The sequence below is a fragment of the Falco peregrinus genome, chromosome 15 (genome assembly GCF_023634155.1).
Source record: "Falco peregrinus isolate bFalPer1 chromosome 15, bFalPer1.pri, whole genome shotgun sequence".
Classification (NCBI taxonomy): domain Eukaryota; kingdom Metazoa; phylum Chordata; class Aves; order Falconiformes; family Falconidae; genus Falco; species Falco peregrinus.
This window is the reverse complement of record NC_073735.1, coordinates 6417940-6428803: the sequence shown is the minus strand read 5'-3', so window position 1 is coordinate 6428803 and position 10864 is coordinate 6417940. Positions and strand designations below refer to the sequence as shown.

General features: G+C 46.0%; 1 long non-coding RNA gene across 2 annotated transcripts in view; it reads right to left on the bottom strand.

The window, feature by feature from the left end:
- LOC114012860 (uncharacterized) overlaps positions 1–10864 on the bottom strand; it is a 52895-nt gene that overhangs the window by 37559 nt on the left and 4472 nt on the right. For both annotated transcript variants that reach the window (XR_003555576.2, XR_003555578.2), the window contains exon 2: positions 2553–2664. This is a non-coding gene — a long non-coding RNA (uncharacterized LOC114012860). The remainder of the gene's footprint in view (positions 1–2552; positions 2665–10864) is intronic.

Sequence of the window (10864 nt, the reverse complement as noted above, 5' to 3'; positions counted from 1 at the left end):
TGCATAGAAGGAATTAATGCATTCAGTGTGGCTAAAACCCAACAAAAACACGTATAAAATATATGAGCTATTTAATTTTGGTTGCACCACGTTGAAGACTTCTGCACAATGAATCACAGAGCAATCTTGTTGCCGGGGCTATAGCAGAATTGAACATCAGCCCTAATTCTGCCTTGTTGTAATGTCTGGTGGTCCTGGGGTGTCACCCCCTGGGTTCTGTGTGTCTGGGGGAGGAGATCCCCATGGAAATCCAAATGCACCATTGCAGGCTGCACTGTTCTGGCTGCATCAGTTTTAGACTAACTCCAGCCTGTTGGTGCTCAAGAACGGAACCAGGGGTCATTCCCTTCTCTCCAGGTTCCCTGCAGGAGCCTCTGCCTCTCTATAGATGCTCGCAGCCCTCCACGCCTGAACATCACCAAACCAAAAGCAGAAAGCGGGAGCAAGACCCCGTTTGACTCTAGAACGGTCTCCACCGGGGCACGGAGCGTGATAACGGGGTGAGTGACGGGGCCAGAGTGGCTGGAATTGAATTTCTGTGCCGTCTTTCGGCTCTGCTCACAGCAGCTTGGTTTCCCTGAGGATTGCTCAGCTGGCTCTGGGCACCAGAGCACTGATCCTGTATTTCTTCTCTATATTAAAGGAAGGGACCATTAACCTCTCTGCCTTAAAATTCCTGATCCAGACCCTCACCAGCATAGATCAGTGTAACTATCGATTTCTAACTACACAGTGCTGATTTACACCCTTGAGTCGCGGTCCTGGTTTGTATGACCAGAAGCTGTTTCAATGGTTCTGTTTTCCTGCAGGCAACTGGTCAGATCCAAGCGATCCCAAAGCAACTGGTGAGACAACGGCCGGCTCTACTAACTGCTGCTCCACCACCCACCTCTTCCATCCCAACCCTCCAGGGAAGCTTGCATTGGTAGGAGCACTACACAGGCTATAATTTAAAATCTATTAACTCGGAACATCAGTACAGCACATAAACTTAACTGGCCCTTGCAATACTGCAGCAAGTTCCTGTTCCTAGTTATTCCTATAAATCATCCCGGATCGGCTAGGACCCAATCGATGGGAAGAAATTATACCACAACATTAGATTTCATCATACATGACTTGAACGATTACTTTTCTGTCTTGTGGTATGAAGAATCGTGAAAATGAATAGTCTCTCTGTGCCCAAATGAAGTGTTTATGGGGCAGCATTATCTATCCTGTATTTCTTACTTAAAACCATACGTTAATATCTTTGGATTTACAACCGGTCAATTGTTTTTTGAACTTGCTGTTGTATCAAAAACAGGGAAACTTTATGGGATTTTTTAAAATTGTTTTACAGTCTCCTTCTCCAGAAACCTTTTAATGCCCCTTCCATAGAGGTGTCACATCCCACTAGACTTTGCCTTGTGCATCTGCACCCGGGTGGTCAGGGCTTAGCTCTGGCCAGCAACTCTCACTCAACACATAGTTGGCCTCGTGCAAACGGGTTGATGCTCAGAGGCAGGGGCAGGATGGACACAGCTTGTCCCAATGTGTCTGTTCTTGCAACAAATTCATATCTCCATGCTTCAGAGCTGTCAGTTTAGCATGACCTGACGTGGACCATCCAGACAATCCAGGGTGCTAACCTCAAAAAGGTGGCTGGACTTGAGTAGATTTTACTAAACATTGAATTGTTTCAGCTTTGGTGACAAAGCAAGTTAAGGATTCCAGCAGTGATTTTATATTGCGAATATTTATCTGTGTCATAAAATGCCTTTGACAATTTGTGCCAAGTAACTGGGTATCTGAAGACCTGTGAAAACTAAACCAGATGTCCTGTATTTTGTTCTTTGGTCTCCTTCTTCAGTTGGTGGCTGGCATGCTCAAAATTAACTCACCTGTGCAATTGTAGGGGTGAAATATTTTATGCAGCTGCAATGAGCAGACACTATTTCACCTCTGGGGATTGTTTTTAGTACCTTGTTTTGAAGGCAAACCAGTATGTATGTGGTTAGGTTGTGGGCAGGGGATGCAGAGCTGTGCTTAGAGAAGTGCAAGACGCGTGGATGCGGAGCAGCAGCCCTGTGCCTGCCCTGCAAGGAGCACGCTCCCTGCGTGTGCAGAGCTCCCACCTCTCCCTGAATATCAATTATAACGAGAGGTGAACACGGGCCCTTGATCCTCACCATAAGCTTCACAGCCGCCCCCTTCTAGGGATGAAAGGGACCTCTCAACCCGCCTGCTGCTGTTGTAAGAGCGAACCAGGGAAGCCAGTGGCTGTGGCATTTCTGTTCCCCATCACACTGGTGTGATTTCTCTTAGTGCCTCTGATTAGACAGAAGCATCTTCTTATTTTTATCTGTAGCCTGGAGGTTATTGATGCATATAAACAAAGGGAGATTAATGTTTGGCTGGTTAAAACTGTGCACTTAGAAAGATCTGGTTCCAGCTTTTAGCCGTGCTATAGATTTTTGTGCAAGTCACAGGTAGATTTCAGAGGTATTTTGATCCCTGAAGATGCAATCCTTTTGACCTTGGCATTCTTATAAACAACATCATACACTTACCTAGTTTTAGGAAGCAAAATCTCTTCCTTAATCTCTTTGGTTCCCAGCTGTCAAATATTTCTTTGCATCTTGGAAGCTCCAGAGATTAATTTGTTCACATAGATGGTAGAGTCTGTGGTGTGAGACATGAGGAAGAAAACATCTTTAGTAGTAGAGGATAGCTAACAAGTTTTAAACAAGAAATGGTTTTTTATGTGGTTACCTCCAGATCAGGAGGAAGGGGGTGGGGGCAGCTGATTTTCCATTTCCTAGGAAATAGCAGAAATTAAAACTTCCATATATTTATGCATTCCATAAAAGAAATGGAAGAGTTTTCAAAAAACCTATGGTAACAGAGTTCAGACTGTCAAATATCTCAAATGATTTTGATGTTGAAAACATGAGTTTCATTTTGAAACAACCTTCTGAAATGAACTCCCAGAACTACTCTGAAAACGTTGCAACAGGATATTTTGACACGGAGACATTTTGCCTCTGTTGTGGGTATGTGAAGTGTCAGAATTAACATGTATTTCTAAAACATGTCCATTTCAAAGACAGAAGCTTTTGTTAGAGTATACAGTAAAATGGAAAAAAATAAAAACGTAAATAAGTCTCAGCCTTTTCACTCAGCCCATGTCAGAACAAGGACCATCTGAGGACGCAGCAGCAGGTCCTATGATCCCTGTTGCACCACCCAGACTAGAGCAGAAGCGAGCCCCCCATCACCTGCCAGCACTAACTACACATCAGCCCTTCCCAAAACACTTTATCAGTTCTCTTCAGTAACAAGCCTCTGTCAGAGAGCTGAGACCATGGGGACAGTCACCCTTGCCAGGGAGGTGATGGTAACCAGCCCAAGACAGGCTAAAGCAGGCAGATCACAAAGGGCACGTGTGACCGCGAGCGAGTCAGAGCGGTCCCGCACCATCTACCCAGCCTCCCTGCTGGTTTTCAAACCCAATCCATTTGCAGCGAACGACAAACCCAAAGCAGAGCATTTGTGGCAGCGAAAAAAAAAAAAAAAATCAATTGAGGGACCTGTGATAGAATGGAAAATACTGTAGTGCATGCAGCGTGTTGCCCTTAGGTAGAGGCTGCCCCAGCTGCCAGGCGCTGCGACGTGAGTCCCGGGGGGCAGAGGGGACCGCTTCCCTGCTCGTGCTTTCATCCCGTGCAGTCTCACCTGGGCTGCTGACTCTTAAACCTACCATGAGAGCGCAGACTTTACTGGGAAAAGCAAAAGGAGCGATGCAGGAGCGCGCTGTGCCCCAGGCAAGGGCTGCTGCAGAAAAGCCATGGGGCAGGCTTATCCCTTTGGAGCTGCTACGGCTTGTGGGTGGCCACTGCGTAAGGCATCGTCCTGCCCTTGTTGTTGGCACGTGCCGTAAGAGGAGCAAATCAGAGTCTGTCCTGTTGCAGCTTTATACGTACTTCCCACTTCTTGTCTCTTCAAGACGTGTCCAGAGCTGCTCAGCGCCTGCACACTGTGCATGTGGGTGGACCGCATGTATGGCTGCACAGGAACACTACCTGTTTCTCATCATGGAAGACTTAATCCTCTCAGCTGCTTGAAAAAAAAAAAAAAAAAATCCATTTTCTTCCATTTGGAAATCAAAAAACTAATGATAATTCTATAAATAGCAGTGGCAGCATTTCCTGAGATGGCTTGCAGAACAAGAAGCGCATCCGAGGAATACTGGTGTGAGCTCAGCACCTCTGAATGTAGCTGCTTAATTTGTGCATTGGGGCAGGCTCGTAATCTGGAACACGAGCAGCATGAGCTCACGTCTGCCTGCTAAACAGCGTGTTGAATGCACGTGGTATATTTAGAAACTCAGAACAGTTTGAGAACTTTGACCTGAAATAGCCCCTTGTCTCAGCCTGTGACACCCAATATTATTTTATCACGGCTTCTCGTTATTCCTTGCTGGGGCCCAGCACATCTGCGCCACACAGAACCAGACCAACAGGCAGCCTATGCCCTGGGAGTCCAGCACAGAGCTCCCCCAGTGTGTTCTGTGGAGCTCAGCACTGTAAATTCTGCGCTGTGAAAGGATAGAGCTGACTTCAGGACTTCGTGCTAAACCCTGATTTGACTTTCTACTTCATCTCCTCGTTTTCCCACCCACTCTTTCCTCCTCCTTATGTCACATTTGTTTTACATTTAGTAGCTACAGAAACTTCAAGTTTTGCAAATGTAATAACAATTTTCCCTCCAGAATATTGAGTTTCCCTTGGCAACTGTCTCAGCTTCTGGATTCAAAAATGTATTTTCTTGACCTCTAAATAGGAAAAAAGAGCAGCTGTAATGCAGATGAAATGTGTCCTACATCATCTGGGATTCTCTTCCTAGTCCTGGAAGCTAGAAACAACTTCCCTTCTGTGTGTCTCTTTTTTTTTTTTTTTTTTTTTTTTTCACTTTTTTATGGAGAAGAGTTGAAATGTGGTATAATCACACGAGGAACTCCAGGAACCTGGACTCTAGGCATGGGCCTCTCAAACCTCATACTTAGTCACAAGTCAATGCTCCCTTCAAACTAGCAGCGCTCGCTGTTAGCTCAGCAAAGCAGAAGCCTGAGGTACCTGGAATTTTACCGTTCCTGATGTGTTTTGTCCATACCCTGGTTGCCTCGTGGCTTTGGAGGGAGAATGGCAGCAGCCTTTGCTGCCACCAGGCTCTGGCTGGAAGAAATCCTGCTCCACAGCACGAGGATCTCCTGCCGTTCATGGCACCATCAGTAGCTCTCTGTAGGCTGTCAAAAGTCACCCATGAGCAATTCACTCCAAGGAAAAAAGACGACCCTATGAAGGCAACACTTCAATTGGCATTAGGCTTAAAACCAGAAGTCATATCCTAAACGCAGCGGTGTGCTCCGTAGTGGAAGCAGCCCACACCCCCTCCATCTGGGTAGTCTCACCTGGGTGATGAGGCTATCAAGGGCTTGGAGGGGAGGAGATGATGGTGTAGTAGTGCCTCATTCTTGACACCAACCAACCTATCCCAGCAATAAGGACATCACCATGATTTCATGCAGGTAAATCATCCTCATCTGACTGTTACTGCAGCTACAGGTCCTTCCAGCCGTGCAGGCGATGCTCTAACCTACGGCCACAGAGCCTCGGTTGCATTCCCAGGAGAGCTCCTCCTCTAACATATCAAACAGGGACTGTGCTCACATCTCCTATTCAAGCCATGCTGCAAACTCACAAGCAAAGTCCCAACAGTCCTGCCTGAGTGGGAAAGACTTTGGGGTTTTGGGGGAGTTTGGTTTTGTTTTGGTTTTTATTTTGTTTGGTTTTGTTTTGTTGGGGGTTTTTTTGGGGGGGGGAGGTATTTTTTTTCCAGTTGGAGGTTTATTTTTTGTTATATGATTTAAACAGCTAGGCATGACAGATATTAACCGTGTACAACCAGACAGGGTTACCTCCCAAATGATTATAACCTTGCCTAAGACATGAGGATAGAAACCAGTGAACTAAAACGCCTCCTTAATTTATGCAAGATCTGTTAGTCTAGACTGCCAGCTACTTTCCAAAATGATGGGCTAGTTTAAAGACACAGCACTTGAATCATGGCTTTTCAGCATTGTTAACCTGTTTCCTTTGTGCCCTTATAAACAAAACAGTTGGAAAAAACCCTCCTGAGAACATTTTCTAGTAGATAGTTGACTCCCAAGGACAGACATGAGCTCTCAGGTCAGAGCAGGAGCGTTATCTCCTTCTTAAATGGAAATTCCAAAGAAATTGTGAGCCCAACAGCAAGGCTGCGATAGTACTAAGCTAACATCACGCAAACGTGATGGTGCTTCAGCAAAGCAAACTCCCTCCTCTTGTCCATAGGCAGCGAGGGTTGGTAGAGCTGGGAAATACATTCATGTATAAACACCCTGCTATGGCTTCATCCTGAACAACCAGCTTCCATGGTGAAGGACCACTACTAAAAGAACATTTGAAGTTGTCAGTTAAGGATTCTAGAGAATTTATTCTTAATAGGAAAACAAACATTTTTCTTGCAGATTAGTTGGCTCTGCAGAGGCTGTCCATGTTTTCCTGAAAGATGAAGGCAGGGTGGGCTTCAAGCATCAGGAGGAACAAGGGGAATAAGTTCCTGCAGCCTGGGCTGGAATCACTAGGAAGCCTCTTGGTGGCTGATATAGCTCAGCCCTTCAGCAGAATTAAAGCAACAGGGGGATGATGATTTCATTCTTTAAAATACCAAACTGTAAATTCACTAAACATCCTGGGGTTAACAGTACTGTCATTCTTTGACAGCCTAACACACAATAAGGATATTATATCCTAGGTCTGCTTCATTATACTGTATAATACAGAGAAGAACAAAAGGATTACAATAGGCAATATAAATATTTTTGATTGCTTTGTAGTATGGTGCAAGTTTTTAGCTTTTTTTCCTGCAATGGAATGGGCTCACATTGCTGCCCCTGTGGCTGTGCTCAGCTTGCCAAGGAGCGAGCAGCACCATCAGTCCCCTGAGGTCAGTGATTTGTGTCTGGTGAATATCTACCCTCTGCATTCCTTCCCTCTGGAATAGATGGCTTACCTTGGCACAGAATCACAGAATGGGTGAGGCTGGCAGGGGCCTTTGGAGATTATCTAGTCCAAACCCTGCCCAGGCAGGGGCACCTAGAGCAGGTTGCCCAGAGCTGTGTCCAGCCAGGTTTTTAACCCCTCCAGGGATGGAACTCCATGACCTCTGCAGGTCACCAACAACCCTCATTAAAAAAAAAAAAAAAAAAAGTTGTTTTTTACTGCTCAGTCAGAATTTCCTGTGTTTCAATTTTTATCCATTTTCTCTTGTCCCTTCACCAAAAAGAGTCTGGCTTCATCTTCTCTGCACCATCTCGTCAATGCAAAACCTGTTTCCCTCCTAAGCAAACCAACACGCTAGCTATCTGCAGGGGAGATGAAAGTGCTGCCAAGCAACAAGACAAGACGTCCCACTGGGATAAAGATGCTAAAGCTGGTACAGAAGTCTACGGGCTCCGAGAGCTGGATACAACTGAGTTGTACATAGATTATAGTTATTGATTAAGAAAATTAGTGGGCAGTGAAAAGCCATGCTGGTTGTGACCAAGAAACCAGCATGGGAGACTTCCTGGAGGTGTCACCTTGGTTGGGGCGTATCGATGAGCTCAGAGGGATGCCCGTGCTGCAGAGGTGGCCGAAGGCAGCGGGCTGTGCAGAGATGATAAACACCTCACAGCCTGCAGGACCACCAAGTCTTTCTTTTCTAATCCCTCCTATAGCACAAAAAGAAGGCAAAGCCAAAGGAGATGCATTCCCGTGTCATGGAAGGTGAAGCTCGTCTGAGCAGCCAGTATGGGAGGTGCATTGGAATTGCAAGCCTTTCTGAAGCCAGAAGGGAGCTGGAGCACACGCAGCTTGCCATTTTTCCCTTTCTGTGTCACTCCCCTGTACAGTCAGAGCAGTACAGAGACGAGTGAGCTGCCTGCAAGGGAGCCAGCTCTGCAACCACGACCCGTGCCAGCGCCCACCCCAATTCACTCCAGAGAGAAGCAGCACCAGTGCAGCTGCTCTGGGGCCAGCACCTCCACAAGAGGCTGCACTGCTGCGCGGACCTGGCTGCTTGGAAGCATCTCTACAACCCAAGCTGACAGCCCTGGGCAACACTGGACAGTGAGGGAAAATCATCTGGGCAAAGAAAGCGTGGCCAGCAGAGCACGTATTGAAGCCCAGAGTGCCTTAGCTGCTACGCGCGCTCTCGGTAGCGACAGCCCTCCTTGGCAGCAGATTCATCCTGCAGCTGTCGCAGGAATTGCATAAGTTTAAGATGCAGCTGCCACTTCTGTGAGTTCCTTCCCTGCCTCTCCTTCTTTCCCTCTCCCTTGTGACGCAGGTGTCCCCCTTACACCTGACCAGCCCCAGTGCTGGGTCCTCTCTGGTGCTGGGTCCTCTCGGGTGCTGGGTAGCGGAGCAGACGCATCCCTCTGCATCCTCCCTGCAACCGCTGCTGGGGGCTCGAGGCCAGCCAGTCCTGGCATTACTCCGCGGTGGTAGGAACAGCAACAACCGCCCCCCCCAGTGGACCAGAGACCATTTCAAGCTAAGAAATAGCAGATTAAATACACGGGGTGGCGGGTGGAATGGGTGCACTCACAGTTACCCCGCTTGTAAAGGCAGCATGGCTTTGGGAAGTTCTGCTGTTCCAGGGGCCATAAATCAATCATAATTGCTCTGCTCGACTCAGAGTCTTTATAATAGAAATTAAATACATCCAGGAGCTTTGGGTTCAAGTCACCATGGCAACCCCAGCCTAGAATGGCTGCGGATGATCCACCTTAACTTTTCCATTGATCCTTATCTTTTTGTGAACACGGATTACCTGGTGCTTCGTGACACTTTGAACATACCATACTTTCCCTTTAGGTCTGTACTTAACTCGCCTTGTGGCAGCATAAATATGCACAAGTAGGTGCTGCCTTTGGGGCATTAACCCAGTCAGAGTTTAATTAAGCACTTGATTTGATGTGGCGTTATTCTTCGACATGTGGATTAGAAACGTGCAGTCAGGATTTACACTTTTATAGCGCCTTTAATGCAACAGCCATGAAATTGTTGAGACATATATACGAATACAGGCGGATGGAAGCCAGAATTCCCCTTTTCCCCTTTCCATGGCAGCTCTGAAGTGTTAAAATAATGCTCATTCCATCTGCAAATAAAAACTTACTATTTGGGGAGTTTCCTGATGAACTGGAGCTTTTCACTGGCAGAAGTTAATGGGACATTGCAATGCAGCTTTTGGGGGGGGGCAGGGGGAGGTGTTTGAGGGTTTTTTTGTTTTAGTAGAGTACACTGTTGAGGCATAGGTTTAATGACAAAAAAATTCTGGGATACTGAGAAACTGATAGCCCTGACATTGTTATTTTGGCCTTAAATTCTTGGAGTTTCCAAGCTCCTACCTCTGCCTGAGCTGTAGGTTATCCACAGGACACGAGACTAGTTTTCTATCCAACCCTGCTTCATTTCCATCATCGTTAATGAAAATTAACTGCAGCCTTAAAAGAGTTAAAGATGAGAAGTTTCACAGAACAAACATCAGTAAGAAATGTTCCGATGGACTGATTAAACCTCATAACCAAAGTGCTCAGAAGCAGACTGATTAGCCACAGTTTCCACAGAGGTATCCTTGGTCACAGGGAAGTCTCCAGGGACACCCCAAAAAAATGAATTAATAGCTAAGCTGAGGTGACAGTCCTCAATTCCTGCTGACGTCACTAATGAACTTTCTGTATCTCCCTTTTATTTTTTTTTACAAGGGAGTGGTGGGGGTGTGAAGGAGGAAGCATCCTTACTGCTTTCTGCCAGCCACACAATATTTGCCATGGAGACACTTGGAAATCAAAAGGTTGTTAGACTTTTCTCAAAATAGCTTAAAGTAATCATTGCCTTACATATAGCTTTTAATGCTAATGAAAGTTACACACATTTTGTGGTATTCTCCTCTCTTGTGCTTTTTTTTTTTTCTTTCCCCATCCACCACTCCTTCATGGTTCCCTTTAACAGCACATTTCCCACCACTAAAAGCTCTGTTTTAAAATAATTTTTTTAATGTTCAGTATAAATGGCTTAAAAATAAAACCCTGCTGTATGTGCATCTCAATCATAATCCCACTCCTTCAGACACTTGAAGGATGCTTTTCCCTCCGCATAGCTGCTGTTGCCAAAAGGTCTGGAAAGCTGTGTTATTTCTACTCTAGCAGTCACTTTACTTGCCATGGAGATTAAAAAAAATAATAATAAACTCCCAAAACATACAAAAATCAACCCTCTGCAAGCCCTCCCCACCTCCAGACCTGAAGAGGGCTGATTGTCTTTCCACTGTTCAAAGAAAGCCTTCTCCTCAGGTGGAACATCATAGAATCATTTAGGTTGGAAGAGACTTTTAAGATGACGAGCCCAACAGTTAACCCAGCGCTGCCAAGCCCACCACTATCCCATGTCCCCAGGTGCCACATCCACAGGTCTTTTAAATCCCCCGAAGGATGGCGACTCAACCACCTCCCTGGGCAGCCTGGTCCAATGCTCGATAACCCTGGCAATGAAGAATTTTTTCCTAATATCCAATCTAAACCTCCCCTGGTGCAGCTTCAGGGAAAAAAAAAAAAAACAAAAACAAAAACCACCAAACCCACAACCCGAAAAACAAAGACAACCCAGGGAAAACTGGCTGCTGGCACAAAGGGTGTGGTAGAAGCCCCGAGACACAGCCCTGGAGCGAGATCTTTATTATTTTATATTAAAGAGAGACAGAAAGAAAAGGGAAGAACAGAGAAATATCCAGTACA